General features: G+C 40.2%; 1 long non-coding RNA gene across 1 annotated transcript in view; it reads right to left on the bottom strand.

The window, feature by feature from the left end:
* Positions 1 to 2,461: 2,461 nt before the first annotated feature.
* The window catches only part of LOC117508199, a 31,567-nt gene continuing 8,537 nt past the window's right edge, over positions 2,462 to 25,491 (bottom strand). The window contains exon 2 of the long non-coding RNA XR_004560007.1: positions 2,462 to 2,639. This is a non-coding gene — a long non-coding RNA (uncharacterized LOC117508199). The remainder of the gene's footprint in view (positions 2,640 to 25,491) is intronic.

Raw genomic sequence — 25,491 nt, 5'->3', positions numbered from 1 at the left:
GGGTGTGTGCTCTCACCTTTGCTATTCATTTTTTACACCAGTATGTGTCAGAGCACTTTTAAAAACATTTTCATTTTAAAATACACGGATGACACTGATTGTCAGTCTGCTGCGGGACAATGAGAACATCCACGGCCCTGCAGTTGACCATTTTGTTAAATGGTGTGAAGACTCATATCTTCAGCTCAATACATCAAAAACTAAAGATATGGTCTTTGATTTTAGGAAGCATGACAGCACACCTGACAACACAATAATTAATGGTCAACCAGTTGAAATTGTGCAAACTTATAAATACCTTTGGACTATCATTGATAATTCGCTGAAGTTTGAGGCAAACTGTGAGGCGGTGTGCAGGAAGGTTCACCAGCGCTTGTTCTGCCACAGGAAGCTGTCCTACTTCCACATCGGCCGAACCATGTTAACACTATTTTATCGTGCTTTTATTGAATCTGTTTTTTCTTTTTCTTTGGTGGCCTGGTTTGGCAGTCTGACACTGAAGGACAGGAACAGACTGGGTCAGATTATTAAATGGTCCAGTCGGCTGATTGGTGAGTTGCAGCTGAGTTTAGAGTCCCTGTACACCAAACAATTACAGCGGATAGCCAACTGCATCACAGTTGATGACTCCCACCCTCTGGTGGCTAATGAATTTCAGCTCCTACCTTCTGGCTGTAGGTTTAAAGTCCCAAGGTGTAGGACAAAATGCTACAGGAGTAGTTTTGTCCCAGTGGCAATTGTGCATTTGAATAAGTCTTAGTAGGTTTTGCACATATTTCTATATTTATTTATTTATTTGCCTTTTGCATATCAATTTTTATGCTGACCGTCTTTTAGTGGTTTCTCCTGATGTTTTTTAGTGGTTTAGTAAGCTTGTGAGTGTCCTTGCAGGGGTGGTGGCCAAATGGTTAATGCGCTTGGTTTCAGTGCAGAAGGTTCTGGGTTCAAATCCCACCCCTGCCATATTTCTCCATGTAATGTGGAGTTGCATCAGGAAGGGCATCCAGTGTAAAACCTGTGCCAATTCAACATGCAGATCCACCTTGGATTTGCTGTGGCGACCCCGAGTGCAAACAAGGGAGCAGCCGAAGGGTCTTACTTAGTAAGCTTGTGAGTGCCTGGTCGTGTCTGTGTTACCCTTTTTTTTTTTTTTTTGCGTATGTTATTTGTTAGTGTTTTCATTGTTATTGTTGTGTCTGGCTAACATGGACGCCCTTTTCTGTTTGCTGCAAGTCAAATCTACCTACAGGTACAAATAAAGTCACCTGAACCTGAACAACAACAATTATCATCATTATAAAAATATGTAATCTGCAGTACTGTGCAAAATAAAAAAGAAAAGCTTCCAAATCTCTATATATTTATAAAAAAAAAATACTACATTGTCTGTCTAGTCCGGCTTTTCCATCTAAAAACGCCTAAAATGTGTGACCACTTTTGTTAATCTTAAAACACATAATTTCTTTAGGCAATCTTTATTATAATAATAATTAGAATAAAATTTGGTTACATTTAATGTGTATTTTATATTTATGAATTTATTATTGTGTAGTCAACAGTAACTGTGTCTACAAGGAGTTTTTTAATCTTTGCAAATGAGGCCTTGAACATGCTAATAATATCCATCCATCCATTTTTTTCTGCTTTATCCGGAGTCGGGTTGCGGGGGCAGCAGCTCAAGCAAAGCCGCCCAGACCTCCCGATCCACACACACCTCCCCCAGCTCCTCCGGGGGAACCCCAAGGCGTTCCCAAGCCAGCCGAGAAATGTAATCCCTCCAGCGTGTCCTGGGTCTTCCCCGGGGCCTCCTCCCAGTGGGACGTGCCCGGAACACCTCTCCAGCGAGGCATCCAGGGGGCATCCGGAAAAGATGCCCGAGCCACCTGAACTGACTCCTTTCGACGTGGAGGAGCAGCGGCTCGACTCTGAGCTCCTCCCGATTATTACAGTATTATTTATTTATATAGCACTTTCAACTGTACATGCAAAGTGCTGTACAATGTACTGTAAAATGTAATAAAAAGGACAAAATACCAACCACATTGATCAAAAATAATTCATAAAATAAAAACAGAAAACAGAAATACTAACCAATAGTGTGTTTAATGAAGCAGAAACAAGATACAGAGGTTTGTTTTATTAGGAATATATGGACCTTTCAAATTTGTGTTGACACTGATGAATGGGGGTAAAAGGGACTGGCTACAGGTACGGGAAACGGAATAACTGATTGGCTGATTGCTGTTACGTGACAACCCCTGTACTGTCCAATCATATTGCCCAATTTATTAACACGAACACAAATGCTAACATTGAGGGACTTGGAATTCTTGTTGTAGCTCTAGTTATCATAGCATTGCTGTAGAATTCATGATGTGAGATATGTCTGCCATACCTGGAGCCACTTCGAGGGAGAACAACCCAAACACTTGTCAAAGTTCTGGAGCAATTTCTGCACAATACTGAATAGTAAAGTAGCAGTTGAACAGGCTTAAACCCACCAGACGCAGGTGTGTTTGGCTGTGAGACTGAAACATCGTGGTCATAAAACTCCACAGCACGTCTTTGCCTGCAGACACGTGGCACATAAAACCACAGCGGGTCGAGTCCTCATCCTCCTCTGTGGCACTGCAGCCAGCCTGCAGCACAGAAAAACAAAGTGTCTCTTAGTGTGCACTGCTGTGCACGGCCTCAACAAAATGATCGAACATTTCAGTCTTTTGGGTTTTTGGACACATTGATTTTGATTCTTGAGAAAGAATATCAGTCTATTTTCACTCGCTGTGCGCAACTAATCAAGATGGGTTAACTCTTAACCATCTCTTTAGACTCACTCATCCAGTGATACACACACAGGAAAGAAAAATAAAGTCAAATCAGAGCATCTTCTTGCCACTAGGGATCAAATTGACGGCTGTGATGTAAATCTAAAAGATCCACATGGGACCTGTAGCTGCACTAAACATATGAACTGATTTATTAAACACCTCTGACAGCCACAGTACGTGCAGGAGTAAACCAGTGTAACAGAGGCCAGCAGGTGTCGCTGTGCAGATGTAGTTAGTAAATCTCACTCCCAACAGCTCAAAAGGATTCTCTGGTCACAAGGCCAGAGCCCTGGGTTTTAGCCTTCTGGTTAGAGAGTCCAACTCCCATGCCGGAGATCGTGAGTTCGCGTCCCGAGGGGAGCGAATGGGCGGAGTCATAACAACACAATGCAGAGTGCAACCGCTACACCAGTACTGCAGCACAGTACAGTATTTCCCAATCCTTGTTCTACCTATTACCAGGTGATTGTATATTTGGCGTCTTGATTGCTGTTTCTCTCAGTCTTCACAGTCTTTCCCCCAACCATTGCCCCACGACACCTGTGCTGTTGAATATTGCAAACATCACAGCAGTGATAGAAAACATGTATTGATAACTGATAACCACAAACAGATCAGGCAGCCAATTCTAGCTGCTTACTCCAGATACTTCCTACTACATAAAACACAGTCTACATGATCCACTAAACACTATAAAACTGGTGGGCTGTTTAAGATGCATATTTCCCAGCTCCCCCTCTGCCCGTCAATCACTGCCACTGCCGCATCCATACCATCAGCCCAGCATCCACTTGTGTGCGCAGACTCGGGAAATGCTTAATCATAACTCGCCAGTATCGCAAGCAAGTAATTTACTGCTTGCTGTAGTAATTTACTGCAGGGAGTGATGAGGTCTCAGCCTAGACGTCTAACTCAAACTATGTTCTGCTGCTGCAGTAAACATGCTTAAAGGTGAGCTGTCTGACTGAAATGAGATTAAAGTGTTTTTCAGACAAAAATATATACATTTGGCTTTTTTAATAAGCATAACATAAAAAGTAAGACCCTTCGGCTGCTCCTTTGTTTGCACTCAGGGTCACCACAGCAGATCCCAAGTGGATCTACATGTTAAAATGGCACAAGTTTTACACCGGATGCTGTCCTGACGCAACTCCACATTACATGGAGAAATGTGGCAGGGGTGGGGTTTGAACCTGGAACCTTCCACACTGAAAACAAGCACACTAACTACATGGCCACCAAAAAATACAATATAAAATCCATTGATTATTAAAAAAGACGACATGGTCTTCTCAGATGCCTTCTGGATTTCACATTTTCTTTTTAATCAGTCTTTTGTGTTCGTCATGACCCTGAACGTGTGAGCGGTGGACCAACATGCCGTGTTGATGACCTCCCTCATTACTGTGGCCAGTGTTTAAATAAAGGCCTGCTCCAGACAAATTTATGATACTGTTTTCATTTCAACATATATTGACTGAACAGAATTATTACAAAAATTTCTTGTAAATTATGTCAAGTTTTGTTAGAAGAAATGTGAAATATGTCTGATTCAATCTGACATTGCACTGCTTTGTCTTTCCCCATTACTTCTCTCCATCCTTCTCCTCCTCCACACATTCTCCTCCTTCACTCCCACACTCCCCTGCTCCCCCTATTATCAAATGTGGCCCCTGTGGCTGGTGTCTCCTGGCACTGGAAGGGTTTGCCAAACTGAGTGGGAAGCCAGGTTGTGTGTGTGCGTGTGTGTGTTGGGTCACGGCGTGGGGATTAGGTGTGTGTGTGAGTGATTGAGGGTGACAGCAGCCTGAGCATTAGGGGCCCTGTGGCAGATTTCCTTGGCCTGTTTTAGACACACTAAGCTGGATTTACCCACAGCAGTGTGTCAGCGACGATGCAGACTTCACGGACCTCCTACAGACCACCACACGTAGGTCCATGTCACCTTTGACCCTGCCTACCCACATACAACCTGTAACCACCAAATCTAGTTCTGACACTTTGGATAGCCACAGCACTCTGCTGTACTGACTCGCCAGGTGTGCAGTGGCATCTATTGTCCGCGCCAGCAACTCCAAAAGTGTGGGTTGCGGCCCACCAGGAGGAGGCCATGAAGGTGCTGTAGGTGAGCCATGGCCCCCTGTTGAGCTGGGAACATACTGCAGATGGACGATGAGGCGTCATTAAAAATCAATAAATAAAATCAATAAATAATTTGATTTTCACTTTTGTAATAACGTTCAAAATGACCTAAAAATGGTTATTTTTAAAATGTAATCAAAAGTAAGAAACTAAGCCATGGTATGTAAATTATGTGTAATTCTTTCTTTTGTCTTGTTAACATAAAATAAAGAGTTACACATAATTTGCCAATTTTTGCCCCAGTTTCCAAAAGAGAAGAAATCAGGGCCGAGTTATTGGGACAAATATCAGACTCGTGTATATAATTAAAGCTTTGACAATAACTTATTAGTCATATTTAAAGGAACACCAGATCAGTGTCAACATTTTTCATTATAACTTGCCGAGATATGGAAGTCTTACTGGATGACCATATTTACGGTTACAGATCAGCAACTTTAACAATTACATTTTATGAATAAACATCTGTAACACTGTAAAAATGGAAAAAAAAATACTTCACATATGTCTTAATCATTTTTCTTGGCTTTCAAAATGTAGGTTGACATGTCATTTGTCAATTTTACCTGCATATTAATAAAATTACAGCGGAAAATGCATTTTTTGGTAATTGCAGTAGCTAATTATTTAACATAATTATAGATTTTTGGCATTTTAACTCAGCCACATGGGGTGTGCAGCCAGTACATTCTGAGTGCCGGTCCCAAGCCCGGATAAATGAGGAGGGTTGCGTCAGGAAGGGCATCCAGCATAAAACAAGCCAACCCAACTATGCAGACTAAGAATCGAATTTCCATACCGGATCAGGTCGCAGCCCGGGTTAACAATGTCTGCCACCGGTGCTGTTGCCCAACAGGGTGCCGGTGGAAATTGGGCTACTGCTGGGCGAAGATGACGAAGAAGAGGAGGAGAACGTTTCCACAAACAGCGGGACAAGAATAAAACTAGAGGGGTGGAAATAAGAGTGGGGACTTTGAATGTTGGTAGTATGACTGGTAAAGACAGAGAGCTGGCTGATATGATGGAGAGGAGAAAGGTAGACATATTGTGTGTGCAAGAGACCAAGTGGAAGGGAAGTAAGAGCAGGAGCATCGGTGGTGGGTTCAAGTTGTTGTACCATGGTGAGGACAGGAAGAGAAATGGTGTTGGGGTCATTTTAAAGGAACAGTATGGAGGTTAAGTGAGTGTCTGACAGGGTGATGAGTGTGAAGTTGGAAATTGAAGGGGTGATGATGAATATCATCAGTGCATATGCCCCACAGGTAGGTTGTGAGATGAAGGAGAAAGGAGATTTCTGGAGTGTGTTAGATGAGGTGGTGGAGAGTGTGCCCAAGCATGAAAGAAATAGGAGAGGACTTCAACAGACATGTTGGTGAAGGGAACAGAGGAGATGAGGAAGTAATGGGTAGATATGCTATCAAGCATAGGAATGGGGAAGGACAGATGGTAGTTGATTTTGCAAAAGGATGGAAATGACTGTGGCAAATACCTACTTTAAGAAAAGGGAGGAGCACAGGGTAACATATAAGAGTGGAGGAAGGTGCACACAGGTGGACTACATTCTTTATAGGAGATGCAACCTGAAAGAAATCAGAGACTGTAAGGTGGTGGCAGGAGAGAGTGTCACTAGACAGCATAGGATGGTTGTTTGTAGGATGACTTTAGAGGTAAAGAAGAAGAAGAGCGTGAGAGAGTGGAAGAAGATGGTGGAAGCTGAAGGAGGAAGACTGTTGTGTGAAATTTAGCAAGCAGGTGAGAGAAGCACTAGTTGGAGGGGAAGCAATTTTGGACAACTGGAAAAGTACTGCAGATGTGGTGAGGGAGACAGCTAGGACAGTACTGGGTATGACATCTGGACAGTGGAAGGAAGACAAGGAGACTTGGTGGTGGAATGAAGAGGTCCAGGAAAGAATAAGGAGGAAGAGGTTGGCAAAAAAGTTTTGGGATAGTCGGAGACATGAAGAAAGTAGACAGGAGTACAAGGAGATGCGGCGTAAGGCGAAAAGAGAAGTGGCAAAAGCAAAGGAAAAGGCATATTGCGAGCTGTACAAGAGGTTGAATAGTAAGGAAGGAGAAAAGGACTTGTACCGATTGGCCAGACAAAGGGACAGAGCTGGAAAGGATGTGCAGCAGGTTAGGGTGGTAAAAGATGCACATGGTAATGTGCTGACAAGTGAAGAGTGTGTGCTGAAAAGGTGGAGGGAATATTTTGAAGAGCTGATGAATAAAAAACATGGACTAATTTGGACCACACCAAATGGCGGAGCGCTAGCAGCAATTAAGAGATTATCGCCCCGTTTGCGCTTAAACTGCCTTCTTTCTGCTTACAATCAACTTTAGAATGATTAAGAGGTTTGTCTGACAGTTAATAATCACATTATTAGTGTGAAATTCGCTGATCCACAGCAGGATTGTTTTCCCACCGGCGCGGCTCCACCTGAAGCCTGAGGCGTCAGTGCGGATTTATCTGACCATGGGTCCGAAGAAGGCACTGACGGCGGAGGAGGGAGACGATATCAAGAAGTCCCTGGACTTTTTGTCTGAGGAAATGCAGCAGAAATCCATTATGGAGCTGGTGGAAGAAGTGAAGGCTCTCCGGATCCAGAATGCTGAGAAAGACCGGCGTCTGGTGCACCTGGAGAACCGTGTTGCGGAGTTGGAACAGTACACAAGGATGAACGATGTTATTATTACAGGAATTCATATTAAACCTCGATCCTACGCACGGGCGGTGTCAGAAGACAGCAGCAGGAGGTCAGCTCAGTGGAACAACAGGTGGCTGACTTCCTGCAATCTAAAGGTATTCAAATGGACTGTAATACCATTGAAGCGTGCCACCCCCTGCCCAGGAGAGAGGATGGAGACAAGCGAGCTGTTATAATGAGGTTTGTCAACAGAAAACATAAAATGGCATTGTTAAAACAGGGACGGAAACTTAAAGGAACAAACGTATTCATCAATGAACATCTGACCAAAAGAAACGCAGACATCGCCAGGAAAGCTCATCTCTTAAAAAAGCAGGGAAAAATTCAACAGACATGGACATCCAACTGCAAAACATTCATCAAACTGAACGGAACACCAGAACAAGCGAAGGTTATGGTAATCAGGAACATCAAGGAACTGGACAAATACGACCAATAAGGTATGAGGACACAAACACATCACAACACCATGACACAGACCAGAGGAACCTATTCATCTACTACATCATCTACATCTGGAGACAAGAAGGATATAACTCAAAGGATTGCTGATCATGGAAAAGTAGAACTGAGAACATTTAAATACACAGACCACAATGTACTGGACTTGGAGCACGATATAGACCCGGACAATAATTTCTTCTCAAATATCAATGACAGTTGTTGCTATTATACAGATGAACAGTTTAATCGGATCATTAAAACGGATAACAAATTATCAATAATCCATTTCAACAGCAGAAGTCTATATGCAAACTTTAACAACATTAAAGAATATTTAAGTCAATTTAAAAAAATATTTAACATAATTGCTATATCAGAAACATGGATCAATGAAGATAAAGGAATGGATTTTGAACTGGATGGATATGAATTTAATTGTGTAAACAGAAAGAATAAGAGTGGAGGAGGAGTGGCTGTGTATGTGGATAAGAACATGGATTATAAAATAGTAGACAATATGACAACTGTGATTGATAACTTATTAGAATGTATAACTATTGAAATATGTGAAGAAAAAAGCAAAAATGTATTAGTCAGCTGTATATATAGAGCACCAGGATCTAGTATTGAAACATTCACTGACTGTATGGGAAAAATGTTCTCAAAAACTAATCAAAAAACTGTGTTCATTTGTGGTGACTTAAATATTGATCTGCTCAATCCAAATAAGCATAAAATAACAGATGAATTTATCAGTATAATGTACAGTATGAGTTTATATCCAAAAATCACCAGGCCAAGCAGAATTACATCCCATAGTGCCACCTTAATTGATAATATATTCAGCAATGATATTGAGAATAACACTGTGAGTGGATTATTAATCAATGACATTAGTGATCATCTACCAGTTTTCATCGTTTATAATAGAAACCATCGGCGGAATCAGCCAGAGGAGAAAATAAAATACAGGCGAGTGCGGACAGAGGAAAACATGAACACACTAAAGAAGGATTTACAGGAGCAAAACTGGGAAAAGGTATACAGTGAAAGTGATGTTGATAGTGCATATGAAACTTTTTTGCAAATATTTACATCATTATATGATAAAAATTGTCCAATTAAACAAGACTACAGAAAACAAAAAAATCCAAGCTCGACCATGGATGACGAAAGGGTTACGAAATGCATGTAATAAGAAAAATACACTGTATAGAGAATTCATAAAACTAAAGAATAAAGAGGCAGAAAATAGATATAAGAAATACAAAAATAGATTAACTAATATTATACAGGTATGTAGGAAGGAATATTATAGTAACATATTATATAATAACAAAAACAATATTAAAGGAATATGGGATATATTAAATAGCATTATCAAAAATGGTAATAAAAAACAGAGTTACCCTCAGTATTTCATTGATAATAATGTCAAGAAGGAAAATAAGGATGAGGTAGTCAACGGTTTTAATAATTTTTTTGTAAATATTGGACCAAGCTTGGCAGAAAAAATTCCCGATTCCCAACCTGAGGATTGGGATAATAATCTCATAGAAAGAAATCCCTGTTCAATGTTCCTCACAGCAGTGGATGGAAAAGAAATTATAGACATTGTGAATAACTGTAAATATAAAACATCTACCGATTTAAATGAAATTGATATGGTGGTGGTAAAACAGGTCATTGAATGGATTGTAGAACCATTAACATACATCTGTAACTTATCATTTCAAACCGGTAAATTTCCCAATCAAATGAAAATAGCTAAGGTTGTGCCGCTGTATAAGACTGGGGATAGACACCACTTCACAAATTATAGACCTGTTTCTTTGCTTCCACAATTTTCCAAATTATTATAAAAGTTATTCAATAATAGATTAGACAAATTCATAAATAAACATAAATTACTTACTGATAGTCAATATGGATTCAGAGCACATAGTTCAACATCACTTGCATTAATAGAATCAGTTGAGGAGATTACAAACGCCATAGACCACAAATTACATTCAGTTGGAATATTTATAGACCTTAAAAAGGCTTTTGATACAATTAATCATGACATATTAATCAATAAACCTGAACAGTATGGGATTAGGGGGTTGGTGTTGCACTGGGTGAGAAGCTACTTAAGTAACAGAAAACAGTTTGTGAAGTTGGGGGAATATACATCATCATGCTTGGACAATGCTTGTGGCGTCCCACAGGGGTCAGTATTTGGTCCAAAACTGTTTCTAATTTATATAAATGATATTGTCAATGTTTCCAAAATATTAAAATTAGTATTATTTGCAGATGACACAAGCATTTTTTGTTCAGGGGGGGGATTTGCAGGAGTTACTGAGGAGGATCAGTATAGAAATGGGAAAATTGAAAATATGGTTTGACAGAAACAAATTATCCTTAAACTTAAGTAAAACAAAATACGTTATTTGGCTATTGTAATACAGACATACAGGTTCAGTTACAAGTCGAGGGAGTAGATATTGAAAGGGTACATGAAAATAAGTTTCTGGGGGTGATAATAGATGATAAGATAAACTGGAAGACTCATATAAATATATACAAATACACATATACAAAGTAAACTGTCAAGAAGCATTTCAGTTCTAAACAAAGCGAAACATATTCTGGACCACAACTCACTCCGCATTCTTTACTGCTCACTGGTTTTACCATATTTACAGTACTGTGCAGAGGTATGGGGTAATACTTATAAAGGTACAACACAGTCAATATCAGTAATGCAGAAAAGAGCTATAAGAATTATTCATAATACTGGCTATAGAGATCATACAAATCCACTATTTTTACAATCCAAATTCTTAAAATTCACAGACTTGGTTCATTTTCAAACAGTACAAATCGTGTATAAAGCAATAAACAATTTACTTCCAGCAAATATTAAAAATATGTTTTTTAACAGATCAGGGGATTGCAGTCTGAGGGGGAAATTTAATTTAAAGCATCAGTGGGCACGAACAACATTAAAAGGTTTCTGTATTTCTGTCTGTGGGGTGAGGATGTGGAACAGATTGGGAGTGTGGCTCAAGCAATGTCCAAGCATGAACCAGTTCAAACAGCGGTACAAAAATATGTTTTTTTCTAGGTATAGGGAGGAGGAAGGGAAATGAGGGTTAGGGTGTTTTTGTTTTTTGCTTCGGCTTGTAAATATATAGTATTTTGTATGTAAGTAGGTATGTGTAGGTGTATATTTATGTTTGTGTATGTATATATATATATATATATATGTTGATATCGGTTTAGGTGTGTAGGAATCTATGTGTATATGTGGCAAAGGGTATCACTGGTTGTGGGGAAGAAGGGGTAGGGAAAAATAAGCTGATGCTTCACCCTACCCCTTTTCGGACATGTTGGGTACACAGTAGGAACTTTTTTGTTGTTGTCTTCACTGATCTATCTTGTAATTGTTGTTGTATCAAATGTTCAAAATAAACAGTTTTCATTCATTCATTCAATAAAGAAAAGGAGCGAGAGAAAAGGCTGGATGATGTGGTGAGAGTAAATCAGGAAGTAGAAGAGATTAGTAAGGAAGAAGTGAGGGCTGCTATGAAGAGGATGAAAAGTGGAAAGGCAGTTGGTCCAGATGACATTTCAGTGGATCCCAAGTGGATCTACATGTTAAAATGGCACAATGACTCCTAGACATGGAAATGTCTAGGAGAGATGGCAGTAGAGTTTCAGATTGTTTAATAAAATCTTGGAAAGTGAGAGGATGCCTGAGGAGTGGAGACGAAGTGTGCTGGTTCCTATTTTCAAGAACAAGGGTGATGTGCAGAGCTGCAGTAACTACAGAGGCATAAAGTTGATCAGCCACTGCATGAAGTTATGGGAAAGAGTAGTAGAAGCTAGGCTTAGAAAACAGGTGAAGATCTGTGAGCAGCAATATGGTTTCATGCCGAGAAAGAGCACTACAGATGCAATATTTGCTCTGAGAATACTGTTGAAGAAGTACAGAGAAGGCCAGAAAGAGTTACATTGTGTTTGTGGACTTAGAAAAAGCTTATGACAGGGTGCCAAGAGAAGAGCTGTGGTATTGTATGAGGAAGTCTGGAGTGGCAGAGAAGTATGTTAGGGTAGTGCAGGACATGTACAAGAATAGTGTGACAGCGGTGAGATGCGCAGTCGGAATGACAGACTCATTCAAGGTGGAGGTGGGATTACACCAAGGATTAGCTCTGAGTCCTTTCTTGTTTGCAGTGTTGATGGACAGGCTGACGGATAAGATCAGGCAGGAGTCCCCATGGACTATGATGTTTGCAGATGACATTGTGATCTGTAGTGAGAGTAGAGAGCAAGTTGAGTCTAGTCTGGAGAAGTGGAGATATGCTTTGGAGAGAAGGGGAATGAAAGTCAGTAGAAGCAAGACTGAGTACATGTGTGTGAATGAGAGGGAGCCCAGTGGAATAGTGCAGTTACAAGGAGTAGAAGTGGTGAAAGTACGTAGATGAGTTTAAATATTTGGGGTCAACTGTTCAAAGTAATGGAGAGTGTGGTAGAGAGGTGAAGAAGAGAGTGCAGGCAGGGTGGAGTGGGTGGAGAAAGGTGGCAGGAGTGATTTGTGACTGAAGAATATCAGCAAGAGTGAAGGGGAAAGTTTACAAGACAGTAGTGAGACGAGCTATGTTGTACGGTTTAGAGACGATGGCACTAACAAAAAGATAAGTGGCAAAATGTTGAGATTCTCTTTGGGAGTGATGAGAATGGACAAGATTAGGAATGAACATATCAGAGGGGACGGTTTGGACAGCTCAGGTGGGATGGTTTGGAGAGGTGAGATTGAGATGGTTTGGACATGTGCAGAGGAGGGACCCAGGGTATATAATAAGGAGAAGGATGCTGAGGATGGAGCCACCAGGCGGGAGGAGAAGAGGGAGGCCAAAGAGGAGGTTTATGGATGTGCTGAGGGAGGACATGCAGGTGGTTGGTGTGACAGAGGAAGATACAGAGGACAGGGTGAGATGGAAACGATTGATCTGCTGTGGCGACCCCTAACGGGAACAGCCAAAAGACAAAGAAGAAGAAGAAGATAGATTTTTTGGCATTTTGTGACTTTCATAAGCCTGGGTGTCTGATCTAATGCTCATGGGACATTTCTAAGATGAATACACTGTATGTGAACAATTATGCTAATTAGATGGTCCAAAATTGGGAACAGAGTGAGTCAAATATGGCATTCCTTAAACCCCCAGGGGTCTAGGGACTCACCAGCGAGTCCACATCAGTGTTTCTTTTTTTTTTCTTGACCTCAGAAGCTTAATTATGTTAAAAGTCAGATCTGTGTTCCGTTAAAGTCAGCATGAACCATCATCTCCTCTATACAATAGTATGAAAAACAAATTTTGAATAAATCAGGTCTGATTTCCTCATCTTTGGAATCAGGGGGCCAAAACTGAGCAAGGGGAAGCTGGACGAAGACACTGTGATGCTCTTATCTCATCTTTTTTGACACCTGACTTTGTACATTTTTAGTACAAAAAACAACTGGATACAATTGGATGTTATTTCACCTCATCCTATCCTATCCTATTCCATCCTATCCTATCCTATCCTATCCTATCCTATCCTATCCTATCCCATCCTATCCTATCCTATTCCATCCTATCCTATCCTATCCCATCCCATCCCAGCCCATCCCATCCTATCCTATCCTGAATCCTTAAAAACTAATGATTAAATTGTCAGGACTGTCTGAGATAGGAATCATTATATTTTGGTTGTAATCTGGACAAAGACATCAGGAATACTTTGAGTTGGGGCCTTGGTTGAGGCATACACTACATAGAGTGGCCTTATATTTCATTCTGGGCTCTTTTTTGTCTTTTTTTTTTTTTTTTGATAAAACTGCACAGTGTCTCCAGTGCTGAATGCGTGTTTGAATGCAGGTGAATTTGTGAGGCTGCTTTTTGCACATGCACATATAATGTCACGTGTGTGTGATTTTGTGTTTCTTTGTGTCCCATCTATGTTGCCGTTATTGACGTGCACACCTTTGTGTGTGCATGCACGCACCACCAGATCTCTGTTACAACCCCGCCATTGTGAAGGAGAGTGTTGTTGAGCAAGATCTTGACCCACCGGCAGCCACTAATCAGACACATTCCTCAGGATTAAACAGCCAATTAGCAATAAGAGAGCCATTGTAGCTCTGTCTCCGTGTGCGTCACAGTTAAAGGGCTTTTCGTGTGTGTGTGCTTATTACAGTGAGTGTGTGTGTTTCTGCTATTGTGTGGAAGGCACTTTTTGTCCCAATTAGCCTGTTGCACTGCTCAGGTTCAAATTTGTCATCACCAATATCATACAAACCTTCTATTCTATTCTATTCTATTCTATTTTATTCTATTCTATTCTATCAGCATCTGTGTGTTCTGTGAGTTTCGGTTTATGTCTAAAATTTGTGTTCTTATGCTCGTGTTTGTGTGTGTGTCTGCATGCACACTATGGTAGAGTAGCTTGTCCCACCGCCTCCCCCAGCCTGTTCACCCACCACCTCATATGGCAGCGGACAGCAGTAGCAATCATGGAAGTGGAGCAACAGGGCCTGAGCATCACTAATCCTCAGCCATACTCTGACACGTGCCACACACACACATACAAATCCTCACCAGCCACACCACCACCACCACATGCATGATCCAAGAAAACATGCCCAGAGGGGCTTTATGTGCTTGTACACACACATGCACACACACACACACACACACACACACACACACACACACACACACACACACACACACACACACACACACACACACACACACAGCAGTACATATGAAACAATGTGCAAATGCATCTATTGGGCTTTGTTGTCTCTGGCCGGTGCTACATGTGTAATAATTGCATTTATTTCAAATAGATTTTATAGTACAGTGATAACATAAACAAAATATTTATTTTGACACACACACACACACACACACACACACACACACACACACACACACACACACACACACACACACACACACACACACACACACACACACACACACACAGCCTGCATTGCACTAATACGCTGAATAAATCAATCAATCAATCAACTTTTTCCTTATATAGCGCCAAATCACAACAAACAGTTGCCCCAAGGCGCTCCATATTGTAAGGCAAGGCCATACAATAATTATGAAAAACCCCAACAGTCAAAACGATCCCCTATGAGCAAGCACTTGGCCACAGTGGGAAGGAAAAACTCCCTTTTAACAGGAAGAAACCTCCAGCAGAACCAGGCTCAGGGAGGGGCAGTCTTCTGCTGAGACTGGTTGGGGCTGAGGGAAAGAACCAGGAAAAAGACATGCCGAGAAGGGGGGCAGAGATCGATCACTAATGATTAAATGCAGAGTGGTGCATACAGAGCAAAAAGAGAAAGAAACAGTGCATCATGGGAACCCCCCCACAGTCTATGTCTAAAGCAACATAACCAAGGGATGGTCCAGGGTCACCCGATCCAGCCCTAACTATAAGCCTTAGCGAAAAGGAAAGTTTTAAGCCTAATCTTAAAAGTAGAGAGGGTATCTGTCTCCCTGATCTGAATTGGGAGCTGGTTCCACAGGAGAGGAGCCTGAAAGCTGAAGGCTCTGCCTCCCATTCTACTCTTACAAACCCTAGGAACCACAAGTAAGCCCGCAGTCTGAGAGCGAAGCGCTCTAATGGGGTAATATGGTACTACGAGGTCCCTAAGATAAGATGGGACCTGATTATTCAAAACCTTATAAGTAAGAAGAAGAATTTTAAATTCTATTCTAGAATTAACAGGAAGCCAATGAAGAGAGGCCAACACGGGTGAGATATGCTCTCTCCTGCTAGTCCCCGTCAGTACTCTAGCTGCAGCATTCTGAACCAACTGAAGGCTTTTTAGGGAACTTTTAGGACAACCTGATAATAATGAATTACAATAGTCCAGCCTAGAGGAAATAAATGCATGAATTAGTTTTTCAGCATCACTCTGAGACAAGACCTTTCTGATTTTAGAGATATTGCGTAAATGCAAAAAGGCAGTCCTACATATTTGTTTAATATGCGCTTTGAATGACATATCCTGATCAAAATGACTCCAAGATTTCTCACAGTATTACTAGAGATCAGGGAAATGCCATCCAGAGTAACGATCTGGTTAGACACCATGCTTCTAAGATTTGTGGGGCCAAGTACAATAACTTCAGTTTTATCTGAGTTTAAAAGCAGGAAATTAGAGGTCATCCATGTCTTTATGTCTGTAAGACAATCCTGCAGTTTAGCTAATTGGTGTGTATCCTCTGGCTTCATGGATAGATAAAGCTGGGTATCATCTGCGTAACAATGAAAATTTAAGCAATACCGTCTAATAATACTGCCTAAGGGAAGCATGTATAAAGTGAATAAAATTGGTCCTAGCACAGACCCTTGTGGAACTCCATAATTAACTTTAGTCTGTGAAGAAGATTCCCCATTTACATGAACAAACTGTAATCTATTAGACAAATATGATTCAAACCACCGCAGCGCAGTGCCCTTAATACCTATGACATGCTCTAATCTCTGTAATAACATTTATGGTCAACAGTATCAAAAGCAGCACTGAGGTCCAACAGAACAAGCACAGAGATAAGTCCACTGTCCGAAGCCATAAGAAGATCATTTGTAACCTTCACTAATGCTGTTTCTGTACTATGATGAATTCTAAAACCTGACTGAAACTCTTCAAATAGACCATTCCTCTGCAGGTGATCAGTTAGCTGTTTTACAACTACCCTCTCAAGAATCTTTGAGAGAAAAGGAAGGTTGGAGATTGGCCTATAATTAGCTAAGATAGCTGGGTCAAGTGATGGCTTTTTAAGTAATGGTTTAATTACTGCCACCTTAAAGGCCTGTGGTACATAACCAACTAACAAAGATAGATTGATCATATTTAAGATTGAAGCATTAAATAATGGTAGGACTTCCTTGAGCAGCCTGGCAGGAATGGGGTCTAATAAACATGTTGATGGTTTGGATGAAGTAACTAATGAAAATAACTCAGAACAATCGGAGAGAAAGAGTCTAACCAAATACTGGCATCACTGAAAGCAGCCAAAGATAACGATACATCTTTGGGATGGTTATGAGTAATTTTTTCTCTAATAGTCAAAATTTTGTTAGCAAAGAAAGTCATGAAGTCATTACTAGTTAAAGTTAATGGAATACTCAGCTCAATAGAGCTCTGACTCTTTGTCAGCCTGGCTACAGTGCTGAAAAGAAACCTGGGGTTGTTCTTATTTTCTTCAATTAGTGATGAGTAGAAAGATGTCCTAGCTTTACGGAGGGCTTTTTTATAGAGCAACAAACTCTTTTTCCAGGCTAAGTGAAGATCTTCTAAATTAGTGAGACGCCATTTCCTCTCCAACTTACGGGTTATCTGCTTTAAGCTACGAGTTTGTGAGTTATACCACGGAGTCAGACACTTCTGATTTAAAGCTCTCTTTTTCAGAGGAGCTACAGCATCCAAAGTTGTCTTCAATGAGGATGTAAAACTATTGACGAGATACTCTAACTCCCTTACAGAGTTTAGGTAGCTACTCTGCTCTGTGTTGGTATATGACATTAGAGAACATAAAGAAGGAATCATATCCTTAAACCTAGTTACAGCGCTTTCTGAAAGACTTCTAGTGTAATGAAACTTATTCCCCACTGCAGGGTAGTCCATCAGAGTAAATGTAAATGTTATTAAAAAATGATCAGACAGAAGGGAGTTTTCAGGGAATACTGTTAAGTCTTCTATTTCCATACCATAAGTCAGAACAAGATCTAAAATATGATTAAAGTGGTGGGTGGACTCATTTACTTTTTGAGCAAAGCCGATAGAGTCTAATAATAGATTAAATGCAGTGTTGAGGCTGTCATTCTCAGCATCTATGTGGATGTTAAAATCGCCCACTATAATTATCTTATCTGAGCTAAGCACTAAGTCAGACAAAAGGTCTGAAAATTCACAGAGAAACTCACAGTAACGACCAGGTGGACGATAGATAATAACAAATAAAGTTAAGTTAACTTAAGTTAATTAGTTAAGTTAAATCAACTCTAACTTACAAACTTAAGTTCAAACAACTTAATTCATTTAGATGTTACCAATTGAAACAATTCATTTAAGTTGGCTCAACAATGATCTTTTTTCAGTGTACTGAATACTGTATATGTCAATCTAAAACATCTTCATCACAGTCATATAAATTAATCCCTTTTACACAAGCTTGAATCATTCAAGGTACTTCAACTTCCCTTACCTCAAATCTGAAGGCGGCCTGCACACTAACTTTTGAAAGTTAAAACAAATAGGGGGTTTTTCCTTGCTGTGTACAAATGACTAGCATTAAAAAAAAACAATACTTATTTAGATGGGTACATTATTGTAGTTCAGAATGGTACTAACCCAGCAATGTGTATTTGTAGTGAAGTATTTAATCAAAAATGTAGTTAGATATTTGATTATATAGTAACTATTTCAGTAAACATTTAATATTCAATTGATTATTTAATTTTTAGCTTAATGTTTGGTTAAATAGAAAACTGTTTAATGTATATCTACATAAATGTTTGGATATAACATAAATGTTTTACATACTCCTTACCCAAACATTTACATATATTTATGCTTTATAGACCACAGTGGTAAAAGTGAGATAAAACGTGCACACTGAATTTTTAAAAACTATTTTATTTCATTTTTTCTGTTACAACTCCCGTGTCTTGTGGTTCAAAGTACAAAATTTTAAAATAATGAACACACACACACACACACACACACACACACACACACACACACACACACACACACACACACACACCACACACACACACACACACACACACACACACACACACACACACACACACACAAATTATCATGCAAAAAAAAAAAAAAGATAAAGAAAAAGAACTTGTGATGTTTTTCTAGCCTGCTTTTTTCCCCAAAAGGTAAATCATAAACGATGCTTCACTAGGAATAAAAGTTAAATAATTAAATGAATAATCTGTTAAAATTTCAATAAAATAATTCAGGATACAATTAGTTTGTATTTAAAACTGACCGCCATCCCGTTATGAACCCTAACCTGACTTTGTCGGGGCAGGAAGCATTTCTTTGGAATTTAATAATTAGCACCATCATAATTACTAATACCAGTTTATTGACATGTTTTTGCAAATTAAATAACTTTGCTGAACTTAATACAAGTGTATGAGTATGAAAGCATGAACAGGTGTTAAGTCGTTAAAGCTGCAGGACGACGGGGGGGGGGGGGTGGGGGAGCTGGGCGGTGTGTGTGTGTGTGTGTGTGTGTGTGTGTGTGTGTGTGTGTGTGTGTGTGTGTGTGTGTGTGTGTGTGTGTGTGCAAGCACACACCCCTGCTGTGGCTGTCTGCACTGGATTACAGATCTGTCTGCCCAGCAGGACACACACAGGCAGACAGCAGGAGCTCTGAAGTCTGTGAAATTGATCGAGATGATGGTCAGACAATTACACATGCACCTGCTTCTGTCATATTCATGATACCAGCATGCAGGCCTCTGCACAGTCTGGGCGCTCCCATTGAAGAGAATTTATTAGGCGAAGAAGCTGAACTGTCCTCATCATGAAACTTTGAGCCTCCATCATCCTGAGTGGAGAACATGCTAACTCCAGATAGAAAACGCAAATAATTAAAGAAAGAAATTACATTTCTCTCTATGACCATCAGTCACTGCTGATGCTTGTTGCCTGATTATTGTGACTGAGCTACAAAAGGACTTGAAGCCACACATTACTGCTCCAAAATGTATGTCTGTTTGTTCCCCAAATCCTCCCAGATCTTTGGCTTGATATCCATCAAACTTGTTTTTGTGGATGAAGGGCAATTGCCCTTAAAGAGTTTGTTTTAGGAAAAGGTCAATGGAATTGGGGTCAAAATTGGATTTTTCACTCTGATGTCCAATAAAGTTGGCACACATAAAAATTGGCTCTGAAATTGACCAAAAGATGTCAAATTACATTGGGAGACTCCGATAAGAAGAATACTTGCATTGTGAGGAAGCATCAGATATGACAGTTTGGCCATGTGGTACATTTCTGTGTGAGTAATCCAGCACGTATAGTGTTGAGAACCCCAGTGGTTGGAGAAGGCTAGAGGGACACGACAAATAGGTGGTTACTTATGAAAGGTGGAGATGGATCAGTTGGCTGCCATCCAGGGCCCAAGTGGTTCTGTGGTGCTGTGGATACAGAGACAGGCTACACCAGCAACTGCAGACGTGACTCAACTTGATTTGAGATCAAATTTGCCATAGGGCAATCACAGGTCAAAATCTAAATTTTTCACACTGATTTGCACCAATCCTGGCACACATATGGAGGTGGGTTCCAGAATTACATAGCAAGGTCAAAATTGCCAGAGGACAATAACTGGGGTCAAGGTCATGCTTGCTGACCTACTCCTCCAAGGTCCTTTAACTGTTTTCTGCTAAACATGGTATGTCAGTGAAAGCTGACCCTGAAACTGCCCTTAAACAATCCAGTGGTGAAGGTTAAAGTCAAGGAATTTGTTTTTCAACCCATTTTAGACATAATGTGTTACACAGTTAGATGGATTCCAGAATTGCCCTGTTATGGTCAGCTAGTGGTCAATCATTTGAGTGAAGGTCAAGGTAACTGAAGTCATGGGCACTATTACATAGTTATAAATAATTCGCTTAGGTTTGATAACTGGAAATCCATCCATACCTGTCTACTCCAATTAAGGGTCACAGATGGCTCAGTGGGGGGTGGGGGGGGGAGAGAATGCTGGAATGGCATGTGAGTCCAGAATGTAAATATCAGTGTCCATTGTTCAGTGCTGTTAGCTAATATATGCAGCTTCTCTAAAAATATTACCCCATGAATGTTTGATTTTGGCGCCGTTCATCCTTAACCCAAAATACATAACAATATCAAACAACAAATGTCAGCTCTCCCCAGTTTCCCCAGTGGAAGACATTAAAAGCAATACACATTTCACTCATGGTATTAACATGACACTTAACTAATCTGACTAAACCAATTGATCTACAAAAACATTAATAAAAAAATTAATAACACTAACAACATTCTAAAAACAAACATAAACCACAAGAACATTTAAAACCACAAACCCCGAAATCCCATTGTGCATTGCAGCACAGCATCCATTGTTTATTGGTTAGCTAAAATTGCTAATTGCTCCAAAAATATTAGTCCTATCAACTTTCTGTTTTTGCAGCATTCATCCTTTACCCAAAATGCATAATCATGCCAAACGACAAATGTCAGCTCTCCCTGGTTTTTGCGTGATTGAAGCCATACACACGCACGCACACACACACACACATGCACACAGAGGCCACTTGGCTGTTATAATATAGACAGTAGTACATGGCTTGTATATATGGTTTTTTTTCCCTTCAAGTGGTAATTTTTGACAGGTGCGACCTATCCGCCAGAAAATACATTTTTAATGCTTGCTTTATGAACACTGTGCAGGTTAAAACACAACCAGAAGGATGTATTTTCTAACTATTAATCTCACCTACATTAGTTTGGAGGTGAATATATGTGATATAGTGGTGCATCTTAGCTAAAATTTTGCAATAAAAGCATAGAATTTATTTGGTACTTGGATATCAGGCCATCATGAATTTGCAATATGTCACCAATCACAGCCATTTTCAAAATAATATGCATATGTCGTGGACATGAATGAGCGAAGCTCGTCAGCATCTCACCATGTCATTTAGGTCCTTCAGACTTTATTTTGAGTAAATGCTTCAGCAGAGCATTAGCATAGCAAAAACCTTTCAGCTTCTGGGAGGCTCCGCCCTCCCAGACCCCCGCCTTTTAAAGCATTTTTCTTTATTTACTTCTCACATGCCTGGGAAAGCTCCTCGCCATCTAACCATGTCCTTTAGGTCCTTCAGACTTCCATCCATCCATCTTCTAGTCCAATTAAGGGTCACGGGGGGCTGGAGCCTATCCCAGCAGTCATAGGGCGTGAGGCGGGGTACACCTAGGACAGGACGCCAGTCTGTCGCAGGGCCACAAATAGACAAACAAACAGACACACCCACACGCACACCTAAGGACAATTTTAAAGATTCCAATCCACCTAACCCGCATGTCTGTGGATGTGGGAGGAAACCGGAGCACCCGGAGGAAACCCACGCAAACACGGGGAGAACATGCAAACTCCACACAGAAAGGCCACGGGAATTGAACCCATGACCTTCTCGCTGTGAGGCAACAGTGCTAACCACTAAGCCACCGTGCTGCCCTCCTTCAGACTTTTTTTTCAGTAAAATTGTTCTTGGGGGCATGAGCATGAATAAAACCTTTCAGACTCCCCACCTTTTTAAACATTTTCTCTATTTTGCCTTTCAGCTGACCCCCCAATTACAGCCCTCTTAACCCCCTGCCACTTTAAGCATTTTTTTTTAATGTAGATGTAAATTAATATTCAAAGTTTTCAGCTAGTTGACAGTAGGGCTGCACAATATGGCCAAATTATCATATCTCAATATTGTCATATAAATTCCCATGTAAATGTCACTTATATACATGCTGTCCATATTCTTGAGCCGCTTAGACGGGTAGGGAGAGTTCCCATGGGATAAAAAATCTTTTCAACCGACCATCCCTGGTTCTCAAGACCAGGCACCTAAGTGGCTTGACTCTCTTTTTTTTTTCTTTAAAGATATTTAGGTGTACCTTAGTAAACACTAGTAGAGTTCCACCTTAGATTTGGAATGTATAATAGAAGATATACCTTACTGAATTTTCACATCAGTATGATATACGATATGACTATGATTTGACACAAAGTGCAGCAACAGTGAAAATTAAACATTCTTAAACAAAACAGTAATAATTCCACACTCATTTTGCACTCATCATAAGGTTAGGATACTGTTCCCTCCAAAAGTATTGGAACACTTGGAATTTCACACATTTTAATTTGTTTATGCCATTTTAAATACAAGAAAAACAAAAAATAAAGAATAAAATTTCTAAAATAATCTTCCTGAAACTCAAACTGAAAGCAAATCTCTAAAACTTGATAAAAACCTGTAAATAATAATCAGTTTTATTGCCAGTTTTCTTTAGACAAGTCAGGGGATGGAAACATGACAAATGATAAGAATGGTGACAAAGGTCAGTTTCAGTTTGTACAGAGGTCAAAAGTTAAAGTTGCTCCATTAATTTTGCTCCAGCTGTATTTGTGCTGAATTTGATGCTTGTATCATTATTTGAAGGATTGTTTCAGTTATCTGCTGCACTAATAAGCCAACTGAGAATGAACCAGCTGCTGTCTGTTACTTTAAACATGTTTGCACTCTTAAACAGCTAACAGACAGACATGGCAACCTGAATAAAAGGAGAAATGCTGCTTTTAACAACCTGGACCTCATTTCTGACATAAAATACGGCCGTTTACTCACCAATATAAGTTTGGTGTGATTAGAAGTCCATAGTTCAAACAACGTGTTCAGTTCAAATCTGAAGCAAACATTTTTCTTCTTCTAAGGTGGATTAGAAATTTTTGTGGTACACAGCTCAAACTACTGGACAGGAGGAACCTAGCAGTCAATGTGACTCACTGATTTGAAAATGCAGCTCTTTCAACCAGATGTGTAGTGTCGTGACATGTCAATCATCTGTGTCCAATCAGATTTCAGTGGAGCCCAGCGAAACCCCGGCCTCCACTCTAGCTCCACCCATGCCAGGAAGTGTTCAACATTTCCTGTTTCACTGTGACTGAGAATTTGGCACTTCCTGCTTGAGTGTGAGCTTTCCACTGAGTTCCCGTGAGATTCCATGGGATCTCGTCTGTCAATCCAGGAAGTGTTTGACATTTGAACATTTCCTGTTTTACTGTGGACTTGAATTTTGACACTTGCTGTTTAGGACACCCTGTACCATGAGTGAGCTTCGTGCCACTGCGTGACGCTTCACTCATAATATGTATATGTTGCGGACATGAATAAGCGAAGCTCGTCAGCATCTCACCATGTCATTTAGGTCCTTCAGACTTTATTTTGAGAAAATGCTTCAGCGGAGCATTAGCATGGTGAAAACCTTTCAGCTTTTAAGCATTTTTTTCTTTCTTTGCCTCTCACATTTTTTCTTTCTTTGCCTCTTACATGCCTGGAAAAGCTCCTTGCCATCTAACCATGTCCTTTGGGTCCTTCAGATTTTTTCAGTAAAATTGTTATTGGGAGCATGAGCATGACTAAAACCTTTCAGCTTCTGGGGGGCTCTGCACCCCCCAGACCCCCGCCTGTTTAAGCATTTTACTTATTTTGCCTTTCAGCTTCTGGAGGGGTGCTGCCCCCTATACTCCCCACCTTTTTAAGCATTTCACTTTTTTGCGTTTCAGCTGACCCCACAATTACAGCCCTCTTAACCCCCTACCACTTGAAGCATTTTTAATGTAGTTAGTTGACAGTAGGGCTGCACAATATGGCCAAATGATGGTATCTCAATATTGTCATATAAATTGTCATGTAAATGTCACTTATATACATGCTGTCCATATTCTTGAGCTGCTTAGGTGGGTAGGGAGAGTTCTCATGGGATAAAAAAGCTTTTCAACCTACCATCCCTGGTTCTCAAGATCAGGCACCTAAGTGGCTCTGCTCTCTCTTTAAGCTATTTAGGTGTACCTCACATCTCATAAATAGTGCAGCAGATAAGAAAATATTTAGAGTGGAATCCTGCAAAAGTTGATACAAGCATCACATTCAGCACAAATAATCCATAGACATGAACTCTTTAAAAAAAAAACTGATTGGCCACTTGAATTTTCAATAGGCAGCCAGGTCGGGGTCAATTGAAGAATTACACAGGGGTCAAAATTAAAAGATGCTCCAATCATATAGAAAACTACACCACATTATTTGCTTGATCATAAAGATTCCAAAAAAGGTATAGTTTGGACAATCTGTGACTGAATGTTATGGAGTTATGAGATAAAAGCAGCAAGAATGGTGACAAAGGTCAGTTTCAGTTTGTACAGAGGTCAAAAGTGAAGGTTTGCTTCATTAATTTTGCACCAGCTGTATTTGTGCTGAATTTGATGCTTGTATCACCATTTGAAGGATTGTTTCAGTTATCTGCTGCACTAATAAGCCAACAGAGCATGAACCAGATGCTGTCTGTTAGCTTAAACGTGTATATAAGGCTACAATAATTAAAGGACAAATGCTGCTTTTAACAACCTGGACCTCATTTCTGGAATAAAATATGGTCGTTTACTCATCAATATAAGTTTGGTGTGATTAGAAGTCCATAGTTCAAACGACGTGTTCAGTTCAAATCTGGAGCAAACATTTTTTTTTCTTCTATTAAG

This window comes from Thalassophryne amazonica, chromosome 4, assembly GCF_902500255.1.
Source record: "Thalassophryne amazonica chromosome 4, fThaAma1.1, whole genome shotgun sequence".
NCBI classification, from domain to species: Eukaryota; Metazoa; Chordata; class Actinopteri; order Batrachoidiformes; family Batrachoididae; genus Thalassophryne; species Thalassophryne amazonica.
Note: the sequence above shows the minus strand (reverse complement) of the source record. Positions and strands in the feature narration are given on the sequence as shown.